The sequence below is a fragment of the Oncorhynchus keta genome, chromosome 22 (genome assembly GCF_023373465.1).
Source record: "Oncorhynchus keta strain PuntledgeMale-10-30-2019 chromosome 22, Oket_V2, whole genome shotgun sequence".
Lineage (NCBI taxonomy): Eukaryota > Metazoa > Chordata > Actinopteri > Salmoniformes > Salmonidae > Oncorhynchus > Oncorhynchus keta.
The window spans coordinates 18,599,029-18,620,303 of NC_068442.1; the positions used below are offsets into that span (position 1 = coordinate 18,599,029).

The window sequence follows — 21,275 nt, forward strand, 5'->3', positions numbered from 1 at the left end:
TTCTTCTCCTTCGCCTCTCCTCATCACGCTCCTTTTCGTTTTCTCTGCCTCTACTCCCCTCTTCTTCTCCTTCGCCTCTCCTCATCACGCTCCTTTTCGTTTTCTCTGCCTCTACTCCTTTCTTCTACCCCCACGTGTCATTTTCCTTCCCTCCTTCTCCTCTTCCTCCTCTGTTCCCTTACCCCCACTGCATTTTTCTACTCCTCCTCAGCCTGACCTCCTCTCCTCCTATCTTACTCTCTGGTGTCCTCCTAGCCGCCTCCCTGGATTGTGTATCTGCTAGGTCGGACATCTCCTGTAGTCAAATGCTGTTTGGGTTACCTGCCTCTAATGTGTCTGATAATTAAATCTAGCCTACTCTCAGCATTTATATTTTTATTGTTTCATTCCTACAATCTGATTTAGGTCATTTGGCACTGTTAGGCAGCCACGAAGGATGGCCGCTATGTTGTTTATCTATTTATTTATTGCATAATTGGTTTTGGAAGAGGGGAAGTGGCAAACAATGTAATATAGCAATATACAAGCATCTATAAATGCACTGATCCAATAACTGCTAAGAGAGGGATATGAGAGATATGTAGAGGGAAGGATAGGGGGTGTAATATAGGGAGTGTACAGAGAGAGAAGACGAGAAAAATAGAGAGCAATAGAAAAGGTAGGAATAAAATATATGCAAGGTTGGAAGAGAGGTAGATAGGAGAAGGATAGTGAGAATGAGAGATGGTAGAGCTGATATAGATCAAAGACAGAGGAATAGTGAAATAGAAGCCAGGAGGAGGGGAATTGAATAGATAGAAGTGACTGAGAGGGACATTTAGAGAGGTGGGCAGTAGTCTGAGAGAAAGAGATTTCCCTTTCCTCTCAAATCTGTGTTTGGGTGCACAGTGTTGGAGGGGGTTAGGAACAGGACCCCCCCCCACACTTGAATACTGGGGTCCAGAGAAACACTCTACATACCCAAGCACCAAACATACACACACACTAAAGCAATAATACATCCAGTATGACTCCCTGACCGTCAGCAGTTTAATATCAGAAAGTTTGTGAATGTGAAATAGTGAGAGACATGCAGAGGGCTGCTTAATGACAGACTGTGGATGAAGTATTCTCTTTGAGTTGGAGAGTTTATTTTCTAAGTAATAACATTAATTCACAGAATGGGTGAAAGTTGTTTCAAATCTGCTAAGAAAGGACATTCTTTCAAAGTACAGCCATTGAATTGTCTCAGTAGACTAATGGCACAGTGTATTATGCATATGGTGATGTTGGAGTGATTCATTCTCACATCTGATGACCATCCCTGCTGAAGTTCTGAGAAATAGTTGGAGAGAGAAACAAAACAAAGAGAAATAAGGTAAAGGAGGATTTGATGGTTGTGTAAGCTTTCAACTGGCTTTGTGGATTTCTGAAGACATTGCATGCTTTGTCTGATCGCCGGCATCAAAGGCTTTTGTTTTGGCACTCTCCCTGTATGCGCACACCCGTCTGTCTGTGTGTGCGTGCGTGTTTGAATAATCAGCACCTCCCTCTTCAGTAGACTGTAGAAAACATAGATCATTTTTAAAGTTATCTACATTTCCACTTTTTCGAAAAATTTAACATAACCATTTTGAAATAGAGTTTATCATTAAATATTTACATTCCAAACAACATGCAGGAATTCAGAAATGCAGTGTGGATTATGCTAGTGTCTTCATGTAGAGCAGAGCTGACAAAGGCTCTGGAAAACTTATCCTTTATTGCTCTTTTTCGCATCCACCTTCAACCAAAGCTCTGTTTCATGTCCCCAGTCCCAAACCTTACTCATATTTCAGTATCTAAGGCACATTTGAATAAAGATGCAATGTTTGTTGGACACATTTGCATGGCATTTACATTCATATCCCTTCGCATCACAACAAAGCCTATTTTTAACCAACTTTCCTCATCAAGGTTATCCTGCAGCATTACTTTAAGGGATCGAACCATAGTGACTTGCTATGTTAACCACTCCCCCTCACAGATGGTCACACTGTACATCCTGATTGTTTGGAGGCCTGGTGACCATTAAACTGAAGTCCTTCAATGCTAAATATGTGGCGAGTACAAACACTATCATATGCAACACACACACTTCACAAATGCAAAGATGCTGTAGAGTACACACACACACACACACCAATACACCATGATATATTCAAGGCCTGCAGTGCAGTGTCATACTGAACTGAAACCCTCTCGTCATAAATATGTCCGTTGCTGCTTCAGTAACCATACAACTGTCACAACATGTATTTGGTCAAATTACTGTCCCTGCCACCGACCCCATCAGTGTAATCAGTGGCCTACAGGTCCATAGAGGACTGTCAGACAGCCAATTAAATGTAAGAAGAGACCCAGAGGGAGCAGGGAAAGATGCTGACATTCGGGCTGTGACGGTAATTGAATAACCATGTCACTGACGGTTATGGATGAAGACCATCATGTAAATAAAATAACCATCAAAACCGTTTAAATAAAACCTACGTTCATTTTAAGAGTTCAATACTTTTTTGTTCGCTTCATTTTCATGGAGGTAAACTGGACCTAATAAGCTGGAGTGTCTGCTAAGGATTATAAGCAATGGTTTTGCCAACTGTCCATTCAACTTTCTATATCTCCTCCGCTTTCCAACTGATGATAGGTGCTATAGGCTATGGTACTTCAGTAAAATATGGTTTGATTTGTGGACTTTTATACAATTCACATTTGAATTGCTTGCTAGTATAAATCTCTCTTCTTTTCAAAAAGGTTTGATGTGTCTGTCTATTGATTAATGATTTAACATCTTTAACAAGGCTGTTCTGGCTTTGTGGCCTATAATGCGCTAGCGTTGTGTCAAATGGACAACGGGCATGTCCTCTCCAACCTGGCATGGTATAATTTGATATGGCATATTTTAATTTATAGACTAATCAACACTGATCATGCCCAGTCCTGAATGTTGCGAAAATTCTGTGTAACTTCCAGTGCACGTTTACTGTGAACACTGAGGCTGTGCCCACTTTAAGTTACAGTTACAGACATTGGCCAAGTAGTCTACTGTGACTATGAGATCATAATGTAGGCCTACCAGAGTGACCTACCATCAAAAACAATGGAGAAAATGCATCCCATAACATTTTAACATGGAAATTGCTGTTGTATTATTCAGCCTTCAGTAGCAGCCAATGTGTGATGTTCAATGTAGGCCTATATTCCATGAGACTTTAGACATTAACCTCTTTATCCACTTGTCCTTCAGACAAGGATGTGACTGAAAATGTTGTTTGATGCAAGAAACCACTTTACTAAATAAAATGTATTATTATTTCCATACCATTATTACAGAGAATCAGACACATTATGCTACCCTCTGCCTATTGGCTACTTGGCTGTCTCTAAATACAACACTGCCCCTTTAAGACCAAAAAAAAGCTCTTTACTTAACTCGCTTTTCAAAGAAGTCTAGAAATGTACACGTTTTGTGCTCTTGTGGGAAGCAATCACTCCTCTATTGCTGACTACAAATTATATATAACTGGGCTAATAACTCACTAACTGGCAAAGGATATGAACAAAATTTGCACATGTGGCTACATGCACTTCTTGCTTTGATCTCAAAACAAACACATCTACTCAAGACCACAGCTGTAAACACAGTCCAGTTCAAATCCAAGTGTATTTGTCACGTGCCCCGAATACAACAGGTGTAGACCTTACAGTGAAATGCTTACTTACAGGCTCTAACCAATAGTGCGGAGGAAAGAAAATGGTGTGTGTGTGTGTGTGTGTGTGTGTAGGTGAGTAAAGAAATAAAACAACAGTAAAAAGACATTTGAAAATAAGAGTAGCAAGGCTATATACAGACACCGGTTAGTCAGGCTTAGTGAGGTAGTATGCACATGTGGGTATGGTTAAAGTGACTATGCATATATGATGAACAGAGAGTAGCAGTAGCATAAAAGAGGGGTTGACGGGTGGTGGGACACAATGCAGATAGCCCGGTTAGCCAATGTGCGGGAGCACTGGTTGGTCGTGCCAATTGAGGTAGTATGTACATGAATGTATAGTTAAAGTGGCTCTACATATATGATAAACAGAGAGTAGCAGCAGCATAAAAGAGGGGTTGAGGGTGGCACACAATGCAAATAGTTTGGGTAACCATTTGGTTACCTGTTCAGGAATCTTATGTCTTGGGAGTAAAAACTGTTGAGAAGCCTTTTTGTCCTAGACTTGGCACTCCGGTACCACTTGCCATGCGGTAGTAGAGAAAACAGTCTATGACTGGGGTGGCTGGGGTCTTTGACACTTTCAGGGCCTTCCTCTGACACCACCTGGTGTAGAGGTCCTGGATGACAAGCAGCTTTGCCCCAGTGATGTACTGGGCCATACGCACTACCCTCTGAATTTCCTTGCGATCGGAGGCCAAGCAATTGCCGTACCAGGCAGTGATGCAACCAGTCAGGATGCTCTCAATGTTGCAGCTGTAGAACCTTTTGAGGATCTCAGGACCCATGACAAATCCTTTTAGTTTCCTGAGGGGGAATAGGCTTTGTCATGCCCTCTTCACGACTGTCTTGGTGCGTTTGGACCATTCTAGTTTGTTGTTGATGTGGACACCAAGGAATTTGAAGCTCTCAACCTGCTCCACTACATCCCCGTCGATGAGAATGGGGACATGCTCGGTGCTCCTTTTCTTGTAGTCCACAATCATTCCTGATCCAAAATGGCGTAGCAGTAAGTCGTCCTGTCGTATCGTGTCCCCTGTATATATTGTTTCTTTTTCGTTTTTACATATTTTTCTTTGCATATCTTTAAAAACACTTTGCTAAACCTAAGCTTCCAAATACTCTCCTGCAACCTGCCTCACCCAATGTAGCTACTTTTTCCTAAAGTATTTATATTTACTCCGGAACCGGAACCCCTCAACTGAAGCCAGCCAGCTAACCACCAGCTATGCTAGCGTTCTTCAGCTAACCGGTCATCAGCTAACCTTTAGCTAACCAGAGCATAACGGACCTATTTATTTTTTATCCCCGGATTCCCACCGCAAACGGAACGTTTTTCAGCTGGATCTTCACAACTAGCTATCGAGCTAAACCGCAACCCCGGATGATTACTCCTGGCTATCGTTTCCACCCACTTAGCTTGAAGCTAGCCCGGCCAGAGCACCTGTGCTTACCACCGTAGCATACTCCTGGGCTACAATACCCGGGTCCACGACCGGTCTATCGATGTCACCGCATGAAGAGGAATAAACAGACTCACCCCATCGCGACGTCCCCCAAAGGCTAACTCTCTAGCCCTTGCTATCTCCTTGCTTGCTAATTCGGCCTGCTAACTGCTAGCTTGTTTAGCCCAGGTCCGCTAACTGCTACCTTGTTTACCCCGGCCTGCTAACTGTTAGCTTTTTAGCACAGGCCTGCTAACCGTCTGCATCGCCGCGTCCCAAACACTCACTGGACCCATATGTACTTTCTATCTCTTTCCGATTTTTTTATTTGTTTATACCTTCCGGAAACCTGCCTCACCCAATGTGATACGGAGTCGCTATTATTTTTAATTTTTAGAACACACTCAAGAACCTCCAGAAGCTAACCAGCTAACTAGCTACAAGCTATTTAGTCATTGTTCGTTTTTTTAACCTGGATAACACTCGCCAGTCCAGCTTCCCTGCCCCATCCACCGCTGCCCCCTGGACACTGATCACTTGGCTACATAGCTGATGCACGCTGGACTGTCCATTAATCATGGTACTCCATTCTGCTTGTTTGTTTTATCTGTCGGCCCCGTTGCCTAGTCAACGCCATTTTACCTGCTGTTGTTGTGCTAGCTGATTAGCTGTTGTTGTCTCACCTACTGTTTTAGCTAACTTTCCCAATTCAACACCTGTGATTACTGTATGCCTCGCTGTATGTCTCTCTCAAATGTCAATATGCCTTGTATACTGTTGCTCAGCTTAGTTATCATTGTTTTAGTTCACAATGGAGCCCCTAGTTCCACTCCTCATACCCCTGATACCTCCTCTGTCCCACCTCCCACACATGCGGTGACCTCACCCATTACAACTAGCATGTCCAGAGATACAACCTCTCTCATCATCACCCAGTGCCTGGGCTTACCTCCGCTGTACCCGCACCCCACCATACCCCTGTCTGCGCATTATGCCCTGAATATATTCTACCATGCCCAGAAACCTGCTCCTCTTATTCTCTGTCCCCAACGCTCTAGGCGACCAGTTTTGATAGCCTTTAGCCGCACCCTCATACTACTCCTTCTCTGTTCCGCGGGTGATGTGGAGGTAAACCCAAGCCCTGCATGTCCCCAGGCACCCTCATTTGTTGACTTCTGTGATCGAAAAAGCCTTGGTTTCATGCTTGTCAACATCAGAAGCCTCCTCCCTAAGTTTGTTTTACTCACTGCTTTAGCACATTCTGCTAACCCTGATGTCCTTGCCGTGTCTGAATCCTGGCTCAGGAAGGCCACCAAAAATTCTGAGATTTCCATACCCAACTATAACATTTTCCGTCAAGATAGAACTGCCAAAGTGGGAGGAGTTGCAGTCTACTGCAGAGATAGCCTGCAAAGTAATGTCATACTTTCCAGGCCCATACCCAAACAGTTCGAACTACTAATTTTGAAAATTACTCTCTCCAGAAATAAGTCTCTCACTGTTGCCGCCTGCTACCGACCCCCCTAAGCTCCCAGCTGTGCCCTGGACACCATTTGTGAATTGATTGCCCCCCATCTAGCTTCAGAGTTTGTTCTGTTAGGTGACCTAAACTGGGATATCCTTAACACCCCGGGAGTCCTACAATCTAAGCTAGATGCCCTCAATCTCACACAAATCATCAAGGAACCCACCAGGTACAACCCTAACTCTGTAAGCAAGGGCACGCTCATAGACGTCATCCTGACCAACTGGCCCTCCAAATACACCTCCGCTGTCTTCAACCAGGATCTCAGCGATCACTGCCTCTTTGACTGTATCCGCTATGGAGCCGCAGTCAAACGACCACCCCTCATCACTGTCAAACGCTCCTTAAAACACTTCTGTGAGCAGGCCTTTCTAATCGACCTGGCCCGGGTATCCTGGAAGGACATTGACCTCATCCCGTCAGTTGAGGATGCCTGGTCATTCTTTAAAAGTAACTTCCTCACCATTTTAGATAAGCATGCTCCGTTCAAAAAAATTCAGAACTAAGAACAGATACAGAACTTGGTTCACTCCAGACCTGACTGCCCTCGACCAGCACAAAAACATCCTGTGGCGGACTGCAATAGCATCGAATAGTCCCCACGATATGCAACTGTTCAGGGAAGTCAGGAACCAATACACGCAGTCAGTCAGGAATGCTAAGGCCAGCTTCTTCAGGCAGAAGTTTGCATCCTGTAGCTCCAACTCCAAAAAGTTCTGGGACACTGTGAAGTCCATGGAGAACAAGAGCACCTCCTCCCAGCTGCCCACTGCACTGGGGCTAGGTAACACGGTCACCACCGATAAATCCATGATTATCGAAAACTTCAACAAGCATTTCTCAACGGCTGGCCATGCCTTCCGCCTGGCTACTCCAACCTCGGCCAACAGCTCCCCCCGCAGCTACTCGCCCAAGCCTCTCCAGGTTCTCCTTTACCCAAATCCAGATAGCAGATGTTCTGAAAGAGCTGCAAAACCTGGACCCGTATAAATCAGCTGGGCTTGACAATCTGGACCCTCTATTTCTGAAACTATCCGCCGCCATTGTCGCAACCCCTATTACCAGCCTGTTCAACCTCTCTTTCATATCGTCTGAGATCCCCAAGGATTGGAAAGCTGCCGCAGTCATCCCCCTCTTCAAAGGGGGAGACACCCTGGACCCAAACTGTTACAGACCTATATCCATCCTGCCCTGCCTATCTAAGGTCTTCGAAAGCCAAGTCAACAAACAGGTCACTGACCATCTCGATTCCCACCGTACCTTCTCCGCTGTGCAATCTGGTTTCCGAGCCGGTCACGGGTGCACCTCAGCCACACTCAATGTACTAAACAATATCATAACCGCCATCGATAAAAGACAGTACTGTGCAGCCGTCTTCATCGACCTTGCCAAGGCTTTCGACTCTGTCAATCACCATTCTATATACTTTCGGCCCGTCCTTGGACACGGTGCTATCTAACCTCCAAACGAGCTTCAATGCCATACAACACTCCTTCCGTGGCCTCCAACTGCTCTTAAACGCTAGTAAAACCAAATGCATGCTTTTCAACCGATCGCTGCCTGCACCCGCATGCCCGACTAGCATCATCACACTGGATGGTTCCGACCTTGAATATGTGGACATCTATAAGTACCTAGGTGTCTGGCTAGACTGCAAACTCTCCTTCCAGACTCATATCAAACATCTCCAATCGAAAATCAAATCAAGAGTTGGCTTTCTATTCCGCAACAAATCCTCCTTCACTCACACCGCCAAGCTTACCCTAGTAAAACTGACTATCCTACCGATCCTCGACTTCGGCGATGTCATCTACAAAATTGCTTCCAACACCCTACTCAGCAAACTGGATGCAGTTTATCACAGTGCCATCCGTTTTGTCACTAAAGCACCTTATACCACCCACCACTGCGACTTGTATGCTCTAGTCGGCTGGCCCTCGCTACATATTCGTCGCCAGACCCACTGGCTCCAGGTCATCTACAAGTCCATGCTAGGCAAAGCTCCGCCTTATCTCAGTTCACTGGTCACGATGGCAACACCCATCCGTAGCACACGCTCCAGCAGGTGCATCTCACTGATCATCCCTAAAGCCAACACCTCATTTGGCCGCCTTTCGTTCCAGTTCTCTGCTGCCTGTGACTGGAACGAATTGCAAAAATCTCTGAAGTTGGAGACTTTTATCTCCCTCACCAACTTCAAACATCTGCTATCTGAGCAGCTAACCGATCGCTGCAGCTGTACATAGTCTATTGGTAAATAGCCCACCCATTTTCACCTACCTCATCCCTACACTGTTTTTATTTATTTACTTTTCTGCTCTTTTGCACACCAATATCTCCACCTGTACATGACCATCTGATAATTTTCACTCCAGTGTTAATCTGCAAAATTGTAATTATTCGCCTTCCTCCTCGTGCCTTTTGCACACATTGTATATAGACTCCCCTTTTTTTCTACTGTGTTATTGACTTGTTAATTGTTTACTCCATGTGTAACTCTGTGTTGTCTGTTCACACTGCTATGCTTTATCTTGGCCAGTTCGCAGTTGCAAATGAGAACTTGTTCTCAACTAGCCTACCTGGTTAAATAAAGGTGAAATAAAAAAATAAAAAAAATCTCCTTAGTCTTGGTTACGTTGAGGGATAGGTTGTTATTCTGGCACCACCCGGTCAGGTCTCTTGACCTCCTCCCTATAGGCTGTCTCGTCGTTGTTGGTGATCAGGCCTACCACTGTTGTGTCGTCAGCAAACTTAATGATGGTGTTGGAGTTGTGCCTGGCCATGCAGTTATGGGTGAACAGGGAGTACAGGAGGGGACTGAGCACGCACCCCTGGGGAGCTCTTAGTGTTGAGGATCAGCGTGGCAGATTTGTTGCTACCTACCCTCATCACCTGGGGGCGGCCCGTCAGGAAGTCCAGGATCCAGTTGCAGAGGGAGGTGTTTAGTCCCAGGTTCCTTAGCTTAGTGATGAGCTTTGAGGGCACTATGGTGTTGAACGCTGAGCTGTAGTCAATGAATAGCATTCTCACATAGGTGTTCCTTTTGTCCAGTTGGGAAAGGGCAATGTGGAGTGCAATAGAGATTGCATCATCTGTGGATCTGTTTGGGCGCTATGCAAATTGGAGTGGATGTAGGGTTTCTGGGATAATGGTGTTGATGTGAGGTAAATAGCGCAGATTCATATATGGCAATGGTCCATTTGCAGGTAGGCCTACTGCAGCTCTGATTGGCTGTGCCATTGAGTCGTGCCAATAGAATCTTACTCCTATGCGTTCTGCCTATAACAAAATCTCTTGCATAGTTTGTTTTGTTACGGTATGTTGCATTGAAAGTGGCTAATATTGCATTGACTCGAACACAATTGCCACAGTAAAGGGAAACGTTGATAGTGTTAACTAACAGGGAAAACTCTAACAGGAAAGTTGAGTGAATTTCAATCTCGTGCTTCTCTTTGTGGGCTGATATTTCTTCTGCATTCTGCAAACCAGTCCAGGGAGCTCAGGGAGCTGCGCAGCAGTCTCAGTGCTACTGCTCACCCACGCACGTGCACAGCTGAGAGGGAACATTGCTCATGTGGTAATCTACTGCTTGTAAAACAGGCAATTTACCGTTAATCTCTCTCATTTGGTTACATTAATTTCTGTTAATGCATGTATTAATTACAGTAATTTACTGTTCTCATTCTCTGAGTGGAAACGTTCACAACCTGCTACACTTATGAGAAACAAGTTTTGGTTTATTTCATAACCATCATTTATGCACTCCATGTGAACAACAAGCAGGTGTCTGCTGTCTTTGTCCTGCTCATGTTGACGGAGCGTGCACGCCGATTCAAGCGTAGAAGTACCTGCCTAGCTGGGCTTCTTAGTAATGTTTCTTCACCTCACACAGCATATCAACAAAGGTCTGTTTTTTAAATAGATTTTTTTTTACATCCTTTCAAATTATAATAGTTCCTCACAGTAAAATCTTTCCAATTCTCTCTCCCTTGACAATCAGTGTTGCTAATAAATAGGCTATGGACATGTTGCATGTTTCTATTTGAATGATTGTCATTTTCATCTTCATACTATAGCATAGCTTTCCCCTTCATACTTTCCTTGTCAATTCCTTCATACTTTTCCTTTAACCTCTCTGGGATAGGCAGGACACCTGTCGAAAACGTCCGGTGAAATTGGAGGACGCGCAATTCAAATAAATAATCATAAAAATGATGGATATTAAACATCTAGGTACATACAAGTGTCTTATTATCGGTTATATCTTAAATTTTTGTTAACCTAACTGCATTGTCCAATTTACAATAGGCTTTACAGCAAAAGCATGCCATGTGATTTTTTTGAGGACGGCTCCCCACATCAAAATATTTTTCAACCAGCACAGGCTTCAGAAAATCACAAATAGCGACTAAATATTCACTTCTTGAAAATCATCTGATTTGCAATCCAAAGGGTCCCAGCTAAAACATGCATGATTGTTTTGTTTGATACAATCCTTCTTTATATCCCAAAAGGTCAGTTTATTTGGCGCCATCGATTTGAGTAATCCACTCGTTCACCCCCCATGTAAACATATGTGCAAACAGAGTTGTCCCCCCCCTTTTAATTTTTTTTTTTTTTAAACCTCTCTCCTATATCTGCCACTACATACTGTCTGTCTAAGAACCCCTTGAAGCTGGCTTCTGAATCCTTGGGTTCAGAAGTTTTGGACACAGAATTCTCTCTCCTTCCTCTTAGTAAAACTTCCGAGAGCCTCTTTTGAACTCCAGAGAAGCACCACGTCTACAGAGTATAATCTACATCTATATATTCAATATCACCTTCCTCTGTGTGAGAGGAGATTCACAGCTGCATCTTCTGCTTTGCATAACCATTATCTATGAGAAACCTGGATCCCAGGGCCAGCCGTCTACACCAGCTCATAAACAGGCGTCATTTATACAGATTTGTGTGTACACTGACGATATATAACACTCATTTCCACCTCACCATTAGAGTCCACAGTAAAGCACACATTAGGACCTGCCATCACGCTGATATATAAACTGAATCCAGAATGTCAGTGTGATTACAGATTCATGGGCTGTGTTCATCGCTTTTGGTATCCATTTACTTTTAATGGCTTATCAGCCTCCATATCCCTCATTGATTTCTGATGGAATTTGGGCCAGAGAATAGGCACCATAGATTAAAATGACAAGTTAATCCAAGGGAGTTTTGTGTGTGTGTGTGTGTGTGTGTGTGCGCATACATACGTCTCCAGGATGGTGTAAGTGTGTGTGCTTGTACGTACATCTTCAGGATGGTGGAGGTGTGTGTGTGTGTGTGCAGCATGTGTGCGTGTGTGTGCTTCGTGTGTGTGTGTGTGCGTGCATGTGTGTGCTGCGTGTGTGTGTTCATGCAGGCATCTGTGCGTAAGGTGTGGGTCTGTCTTGTGCCGTCATTACCACAGAAGACGAGGACAGAGGGAGAATACCGTGGGAGTAAGCGTAAAATGGTGGAGGGGAGTGGAATATAATAGTGCTAGTTTATCAGAGCCAACACTCAGTGGACAGAGCCGAATAGAAGAGGTTGGACACGCTACTGCCCAGGGAGTTCAACTTGTTCAACTTTCAGTGTGTGTACCCACATTTCTCTTCCCTCTTTTGTTGTTCTCCTCTCCCCCCTCCCCACCCTGATCCTCCATTAGAAGTAGCCCGCTAACCTAGGCGACTTCATTATTTTATTGCCCAGGGAGCCTCTCCCAGGCAAACAGGCGACCCAGGGACCCCCATCATATGTTAGCAAAAAAAAAATGTTTTAATAGATTTGGTAGATATTTTCATTATTTTGACCTCCCAACATTATAATTGGAAGAGGAAGTGTAAACTGTAACATAGCCCATTAGATAAAAAGGTAACTCAAAACACATTTTCGCTAAGAGCAGCTGTTTAGCTAATTTAACAAAGGTTAACCATGTGTTGGCAAAAATGTCCAAGTCAAGAAACCTTACCAGCAGCTATGTTAGCTACTCCAGTGAGTGTAAGTTGCTCAATATTAGGAGTTAAAAAATAAAGTTGACATTACTACAAATAGTATATTCTTCTCTTTTCTACTGTAGATACAGTATGTCATAAAAAATGTGTTTATGTTGTTGCTAGCAATATTCATAAAAACATTGGGGGGGCTGCAGACACCTATGCTGAATAACCCTGCTCTAACCTATACCATGGCTGAGCGTCAGTGTAAAGGCCTAACTGTCTTGGCCATAAATCCCCATGTCCTTAAACGATGGCCAGCCATTCCACTCTGTCTGAGCTCCCCAAAATGAACAACCTTTCTCTGCTACATCCAACCTCATTCAGTCACCATGACGATGGTGGTCAACTGGTACAACCTCCACCCACGGACATGAAGAGGAATTCCAGTCGGGGCATAAGCTTTACTGTTACTAATAGCCTCCTCTCTAGTGTGTGTCGGTGTGTGTGTGTGTGTGTGTGCACGAGCAGAGCCTGCTCTTCCATACCCATTATCTGTGTGTTTGAATAGGGCTCAGGAACCTCTCCACTGTGCCTCCTCTCCCCTCAGCCTGTCCTTTACATAACCATCTCAACCTCTTGGCCAGAACGTAATTGCCGAAGAGAACGTGTTATCAAGTAACTCAAGACGCATGGAATAATTAGACCTTGACCCCGTTGTTATAATGTTGAAACACTTCTGCATAGTAAGGAAGCTTGTTAGTAGTTCAGACCGCTTTAGCCTAGGAGGTATGCAAAAGAAAACGTTCTGCCATTTTAATAAAATGTTTCATTAAGAATAATTAATGGATTAGAGTGAAGAGGTGTGATCCACATGACTTCATTCATCTGGGAAGCAGGGTTGATGATGAATGTGTTAAAAATAGACCTACTCTAAGAGGTGTGCCCAGAAGGCCATTTCACCAGCAGCACTATTTTTAACATATCATTACTTTACCTGGGTGACATGCCTAATGTGCTCATCCATAAGCAGCAGAATAGCTTCAGAAGGTCATATAGAATAGGCTATCACAAGTCAAACAGGCTGAAAAACTTTTAATCACTGGGAGGTAATGCCAGTGTCTGTCATTGTCTTACGCCAGATAGCGCGTTGATTCCATCTGCACTGTTCTGCCTCGAATTTCACAAATGGTAATGGGATAGAACCAAAGTAGCTTGGCTAAAAAATATTACATCGGTGACATACCCCTCTGAACCCCATTTCTGCCAAAAAACAGTATAAATTAATCTAAGCTACTGTAGAACAATACATCTGTCAATAATGTGTACTTTTTGTCTGTTGAGGACGTCTTAGTCCCACCGTTTTAAATCTAGCTAAGGATTTTTGTGTTTCATGGAGCAGTATTTCTGACGTTAGACAATGGGAACCAACGCCAACATTACATTGCTAGGTGAGCCAGTCACTGATATGATGCTAACCAACCAGCTACCTACTTAGTGCAGCATAATGTAGAATGCTTCCAACAAACGCTAGCTAGTAAGCTACTGTAGTAGTGCTAATGCTAACCTTATTAAGAGTTTTCATGAAGCAGCTGTTCTGCCGCGAGTCATTGCAGTAGCCTCCTGAGTCAGCTGCTGTACTCAGTTGACCCAACAATACAAAGATGCATGTTAGCGTTAGTGGAGAAACATGCTGATTTACAGACTGATTTCTGTCCCTCCTAATTTTGGGGCTGCGTGTCTACAACTTCAGGATATTTGAAACAGGCTAACCAAGCTTTTTATGTCATTAACTGTTGAAGGTAGAGCTAGCTAGATAACTAACGTTACACATGTCAGTAAACTAGCTGCAAACATTAGCTAAGCAGCAGATCAAGTCCACGTTGGTGACTGACGTCCTTGCACAGAATTTGTGCAGGAGCTAGCCACCGCATAGTGTTTTATTTTCTCACAATTGCAAAATCACTGTAATAACGTTTTTAATAATTTAGTTATTCTGTCTATTTCATGGAGAGTCATACGAGAGCGCAGTGATATTTAAAAAAAATAGGAACTATGTTTTCGTTCTGGAATATAAAAAATTTGAATGTGAGTTCCACGACCGACAAGGCAGATCGGTCGAGAGATATGCTTTGCCTAGGATTGACGCCATCTGACGTAAAATACGGGTTGTGTTTGGGCAATAAGACTCAGGTAGCCGACTGTTGACGAAAGTCGGTGTGAGAAGTAGGGGGAGCTGCATCGGCGACAGCCGAAAGTCGGACACTGTAGAGGTTTTTCAACAGCAAGGCTCAGGTCAACATGGTAGTGCCAACATACAGTAGCTGCTATTGTTTCTAGGGACACCATGGAGAGGAAGGAGCGAGTGAATCCATCAATTTTAATGAATATGAGTTAATAAGCATGATGCATTGGGTTGTAGTGGGGTAAATATTGTCATATTATATATAGCGTACCACACATGCGACCTGTGATAAGACTATGCAATTAATATGACAGAGTCTATTACAATGTTTCTCATTCCATAAAGATGATTCAACATCACGCAAGCAGGACTATTGTTCAGTTACAGGAATAAACTACCAAGAAAGGTCTGAGAGTTGTCTATGAAAGGCAAATAGATTTAATTGCATTGTAAAATTCAATAAATTCACAAACAAAGCACAAGTTTAAGTTACAAAGCATTAACAATAATTACAGTATATGCATGATCAGAAAGGGAGAGAGAGATACAAAGAAACCATGGCTTGGTAGCCTAGTGGTTAGAGCGTTGGGCCAGTAATGGAAGATTCAAGCAGACAAGGTGAAAAATCTGTCATTCTGTCCCTGAACAAGGCAGTTAATGCACTGTTCCTAGGCTGTCATTGCAAATAAGAATGTGTTCTTAACTGAATTGCCTAGTTACATTTAAAAAATGGCCCATAACTCATGGGAGAGAGAGGGAAAGAGACAGAGTATATCTCACCACAGCAGGTCAGGAACAAAGAGAGACAGACCATGAATTTAAGCCCCTTTCATAACATTTGACCACCATGTTTGGATTCAAAATCTGAGTCGTTGACCAATAGAATACTCTAAAAGTGAACATCCAATCAGATATCTGGCCTACAAGATGTAAAAGCAAAAGCATCACTTGGTTCACAGAGATGTGACAAGAGGGGGTTGGTGAGATAATGCAGCATTCCTAAGACAACACAAAGGAAATCCTTGCATACAGTGTGTACAGTCACTTCAGAGGCTGGGCCCACCACTACAAGGTCATGTTTATGTATTTATGTTTGCCTCTCTCTCTCTCTCTCTCTCTCTCTCTCTCTCTCTCTCTCTCTCTCTCTCTCTCTCTCTCTCTCTCGTCAATGTGTTTGTATTGTGCCATTGACACTATGATTACTGTTAATAGGCTAATACTAATAGATGTTGTGTCCTGACAACACACTACTATATGGTGTAGGTGTGCAGACAGGGAGGAGTGTGTGGGTATGGAGCTAAGTGTCTGAATCGTTCAGGGAGTATGTGGAGGTGTAAGTGTTCGTATCCATCAGAGAGGTGTGTGTGCGTGCGCGTACGTCTCCAGGATGGTGGAGGTGTAAGTGTGTGTATCCGTCAGGGAAATGCAGGAGGAAAAAGGCTTGAGTAGAGCGAGACCAAAGCGTGCCCAGGAGAGCAGGAAGAGTGATTGTGTGTCGGAGAACGGTAGAGAGATAGAAATGCGAGAGGAGGAGGGTGGGGGAGAATGAGATAGAATATGGGATGAAAAAGAGTGGAATGTGAGGGAGATGAAAGCAAGGGAGCAGCAGAGAGCCGGAGAGAGAGCTGGGAGGGGAGAGAAAGAATAGGGAGTTGATGGAGATGTACAAAATATAACCCTCCGGATTCATTGTGTAGAGAGCAATAGATAGATGGGGAGAGAGAGAGAGAGAGAGAGAGAGAGAGAGAGAGAGAAGTTTGGTTTAAGGAAAGCTTTGACTATGTACACACTCAGTGAGCATAGCCGTGCAATTGAGAAAGGCCATCATAGGCAGACCTGGCTCTCAAGAGAAGACACTGTATGTGCTCACTGCCCACAAAATTAGGTGGAAACTGAGCTGCACTTCCTAACCTGACAAATATATGACCTTATTAGAGAGACATATTTCCCTCAGATTACACAGACCAACAAATAATTTGAAAACAAATCCAATTTTGATAAACTCCAATATCTATAGGGTGAAATATCACAGTGTGCCATCAACGCAGAAAGATTTGTGACCTGTAGCCACAAGAAAGGGCCACCAGTGAAGAACAAGAAGAACAAACCCCAACACACTTTTGTTTATTATCTTGTTCACTTGCTTTGGCAATATTAACCAATGTTTCCCATGCCAATAAATTTAATTGAAATTGATTAAGAGTCAGTGCGAGTGAGGAAGAAAAGGTGGGAGACAGACAGGAAAGTTGAAGAAAGATGAGGAAGAATTAGGAGAGACTGATAGAGTTGATAGGGGATGACAAACGAAGATGAGGAAGAGAGATGGGTAAGAATTTTAAAAAGTATGTTGTAAAGAGCAAAAATAAGAGTAAAGGGATTAAGGAAAGGAACTGGCATGGGAGGGAGTTAGGAGGGGTGGAGAGCCTGGATGAGGAGATAGAGGGACACAATGAGATTTAGGGGAAAGAGGAGGGGGAAAGGGAGAAAGGGGTTAAAAAGAGGGAGAGAGGTGGGAAAGCGGAGGATATGAGATTTTGGGCTGTGTCCCTGAGGCCCAGAGAGTGAATAGGAGAGCAGGATTAGTCCCTGCATGCAACGCTGCTTTCATTAATAGTAATTACTGAGCTCAACTGGACTCGCTCTCTCCTTCTCCGCGCTCTCTCTCTCTCTCTCTCTCTCTCTCTCTCTCTCTCTCTCTCTCTCTCTCTCTCTCTCTCTCTCTCTCTCTCTCTCTCTCTCTCTCTCTCTCTCTCTCTCTCTCTCTCTCTCTCTCTCTCTCACTCTCTCTTTCTGTGGACAAGGTTAAAACGCATTAGGAGGGCACCCATGTGTGTCTCTGTACATTACTAGACTATATCATGTGTGGTATACACACAGTATAAACAGGCCAGGTGTGTTGATAGGTGATGACAAACGCACACACAATACAATACAACTTTACTTTCCATAGTTACAGCAAACAACAGAAATGTGTCTCCCTCCCAACACATACAACTCTTCTGTTCTGATCCCTGTTTGCCAGTGGGGGCCTGTATGCATCCTGATTCACTCTCCACCCTCCTCCCCCCTCTGCTCTTCTCCTCTCCTCTAGTAGTCTGTGTTCACAGGGAAAACTTGTATACGATGCTTGAAATGGTAATTCCGCTCTGCTCCTGTGGTGGTTTTTATTTTTATCCTCCCCTCTCTCTATGTTCTCTCTCTTTTCCTTCTCTAGTGTCTCTGTGGGGTAGGATTCTTTGGACTCCTACACACCAGAGGCGTGGAGAGAGAAAGTCAGAAAGAGAGAGTGTGTTCTCTGAGTATGTGTCACCTTTGGCCTCTCTCTCCTGAGCTCCTTTGTATAGTGGTGTGGCTGTGTTGTAGTGTGGCTGTGCTGTCAGCCTGGTCACTAGAAACATCCGTTGATATTGGATGTTTGAAGAGGGACTAAAGATGTCGATATACTGTATGCTTTCCTTGGTGCTCACCCCCCAAAAAAAAAAAAAAAGCTGCGTGTAGGGACTATTGTGGCGTATTATCATATCAAACAACAGAGCTATCACTAAGAGCAAAAACAATGCAGCTGTGTGTGTGATTGAGTGTCTGTATGTGATCAAATGTGTGTGTTTATATGTGGAGCAGCTGTGTGTGCATGCGTGCTCAGGCTGCACAGTGGAGGGAGGGAGACTAATTACTGGGTAAGGAAAGGCATAAATATGAAGATACTGAAGGAGAGGGAGTAAAGGAGGGAATAGATGGAGGAAGGAATGCTTGATCAAGATAGCCAAAGAGTGCAGTGGAGAGTATAACTCGGGCCCCCCACTGGCAGACCCCTTGCTTTTATCTAGCTCCGCAGCTCTCTCACATACATCCATACATAATTCATTGTGCAAGCATTGATCTTAATTGGTTCCGTTTTGACTGTCCCTCCTCCAGTGTCAAATGTTCCTGGTAAGCAGGCAGCACTCTGTGCTTTGGGTAGCCAGGAGAACTGCGTTCGAGAGTATTTTCTCTGTGTTGCGTTTCCTGATTGACCGTTGTTCTCTCGTGGGGGAGGGGTTGCTATTTCCAGGCGCACTTGATTTACAGTCAAATGCAAATTAGCTGAGAGAGAGAGCGAAAAAGAGAGAGAGATGGGCTAGTTACTGGGTAAGGAAATACATATAAACAAAGATACTGAAGGAGAGGGTGTAAAGGAGGGAATAGATGGAGGAAGGAATACTTGATCAAAATAGCCAAGAGCGCAGTGGAGAGTATGACTCAGGCCCCCCACTTGCAGCACCCTCAACTGCTGCCCCAGCACCTCACACAGGAGTCTCAGAGCATGGACACCTCACCTAGACCAGCCAGACACCCTCCAGAAGGACCTGTACTGAGAGGGCACATGCCAAGAAGACCTACAAGTCGCTCTGGATAAGAGCGTCTGCTAAATGATTTAAATGTAAATGTAAATGTACACCCAGACCACAGCATCACCAGCCCCACCCCAACCAGCTGAGACCCCCCCAAGCAAATCCTGGCCACACTCTATATAGGCCTCCTCAGATCACACCTATACCCCTTCTGCCCCCCGCCCCTGCAGCAAGGACCTCAACATGACAGCCGCACATACACTGCCTTTCAAAAGTTTGAGGTCACTTAGAAATGTCCTTGCTTTTGAAAGAAAAGCTATTCTTTTTTTCCATTAAAATAACATACAATTTATCAGAAATACAGTGTAGACAGTGTTAATGTTGTAAATGACTATCGTAGCTGGAAACTGCAGATGTTTTAGGTGTACATAGGCCCATTATCAGCAACCATCACTCCTGTGTTCCAATGGCACGTTGTGTTCGATAATCTAAGTTGAAAACCCTTCTGCAATTATGTTAGCACAGCTGAAAACTGTTGTCTGATTAAAGAAGTAATAAAACTGGCCTTCTTTAGACTAGTTGAGTATCTGGAGCATCAGCACTTTCTTCTGAAACTCGTCAGTCTATTCTTGTTCTGAGAAATGAAGGCTATTCCATGCGAGAAATAGCCAAGAAACTGAAGATCTCGTAAAACGCTGTGTACTACTCCCTTCACAGAATGGCGCAAACTGGCTCTAACCAGGATAGAAAGAGGAGTGGGAGGCCCCGGTGCACAACTAAGCAAGAGGACACGTTCATTAGAGTGTCTAGTTTGAGAAACAGACGCCTCACAAGTCAAAATAGAAGAAGGCCAGCATCCCGGAGTCGCCTCTTCACTGTTGACGTTGAGACTGGTGTTTTGCTGGGTACTATTTAATGAAGCTGCCAGTTGTGGACTTTTTTATCATATATATATATATATATATATATATATATATATCATATATTTATTTATTTTTTCATTTAAATGTAAATGTTTTAGGGCCTTCCTCTGACACCACCTAGTATAGAGGTCCTAGATGGCAGGAAGCTTGGCCCCGGTGATGTACTGGGCTGTACGCACTACAATCTGGTCGGAGGCCAAGCAGTTGCCATACCAGGCAGTGATGCAACCCGTCAGGGTGCTCTCGATGGTGCAGCTGTAAAAACTTTTGAGGATCTGAGGACCCATGCAAAATCTTTTCAGTCTCTTGAGGGGGAATAGGTTTTGTCATGCCCTCTTCACGACTGTCTTGATGTGCTTTGACCATGTTTGTTTGTTGGTGATGTGGACACCAAGGAACTTGAAGCTCTCAACCTGCTCCACTACAGCCCCGTCGATGAGAATGGGAGAGTGCTCTGTCCTCCTCTTCCTGTAGTCCAAAATCATCTTTGTCTTGATCATGTTGAGGGAGAGGTTGTTGTCCTTGCACCACACTGCCAGGTCTCTGATCTCCTCCCTATAGGCTGTCTCATCATTGTCTGTGATCAGGCCTACCACTGTTGTGTCATCAGCAAACTTAATGATGGTGTAGGAGTCGTGCCTGGCCGTTCAGTCATGAGTGAACAGGGGGTACAGGAGGAGACTGAGCACGCACCCCTGTGGAGCTCCCATGTTGAGGATCAGTGTGGCGGATGTGTTGTTACCTAACCTCACCACCTGGGGGCGGCCCGTCAGGAATTCCAGGATCCAGTTGCAGAGGGAGGTGTTTAGTCCCAGGATCCTTAGTCAATGAATCAATGAATAGCATTCTCACATAGGTGTTCCTTTTGTCCAGGTGTGAAAGGGCAGTATGGAGTGCAATAGAGATTGCATCATCTATGGATCTGTTGGTGCAGTATGCAAGTTGGAATGGGTCTAGGGTTTCTGGGATAAATGCGTTGATGTGAGCCATGGCCAGCCTTTCAAAGCATTACATGGCTACAGATGTGACTGCTACGGGTCGGTAGTAATTTTGGCAGGTTACCTTAGTGTTATTGGGCACAGGTACTATGGTGGTCTGCTTGAAACATGTTTGTATTAGGGAGAGGTTGAAAATGTCAGTGAAGACACTTGCCAGTTAGTCAGCGCATGCTCGGAGTA

The 21,275-nt window shown here is 44.1% G+C and overlaps 1 protein-coding gene across 2 annotated transcripts in view; it reads left to right on the top strand.

Moving 5' to 3' along the window:
• Nucleotides 1-21,275, top strand: part of LOC118370953 (low-density lipoprotein receptor class A domain-containing protein 3-like) — a 146,471-nt gene that overhangs the window by 104,594 nt on the left and 20,602 nt on the right. The gene's annotated exons all lie outside the window — the stretch shown is intronic.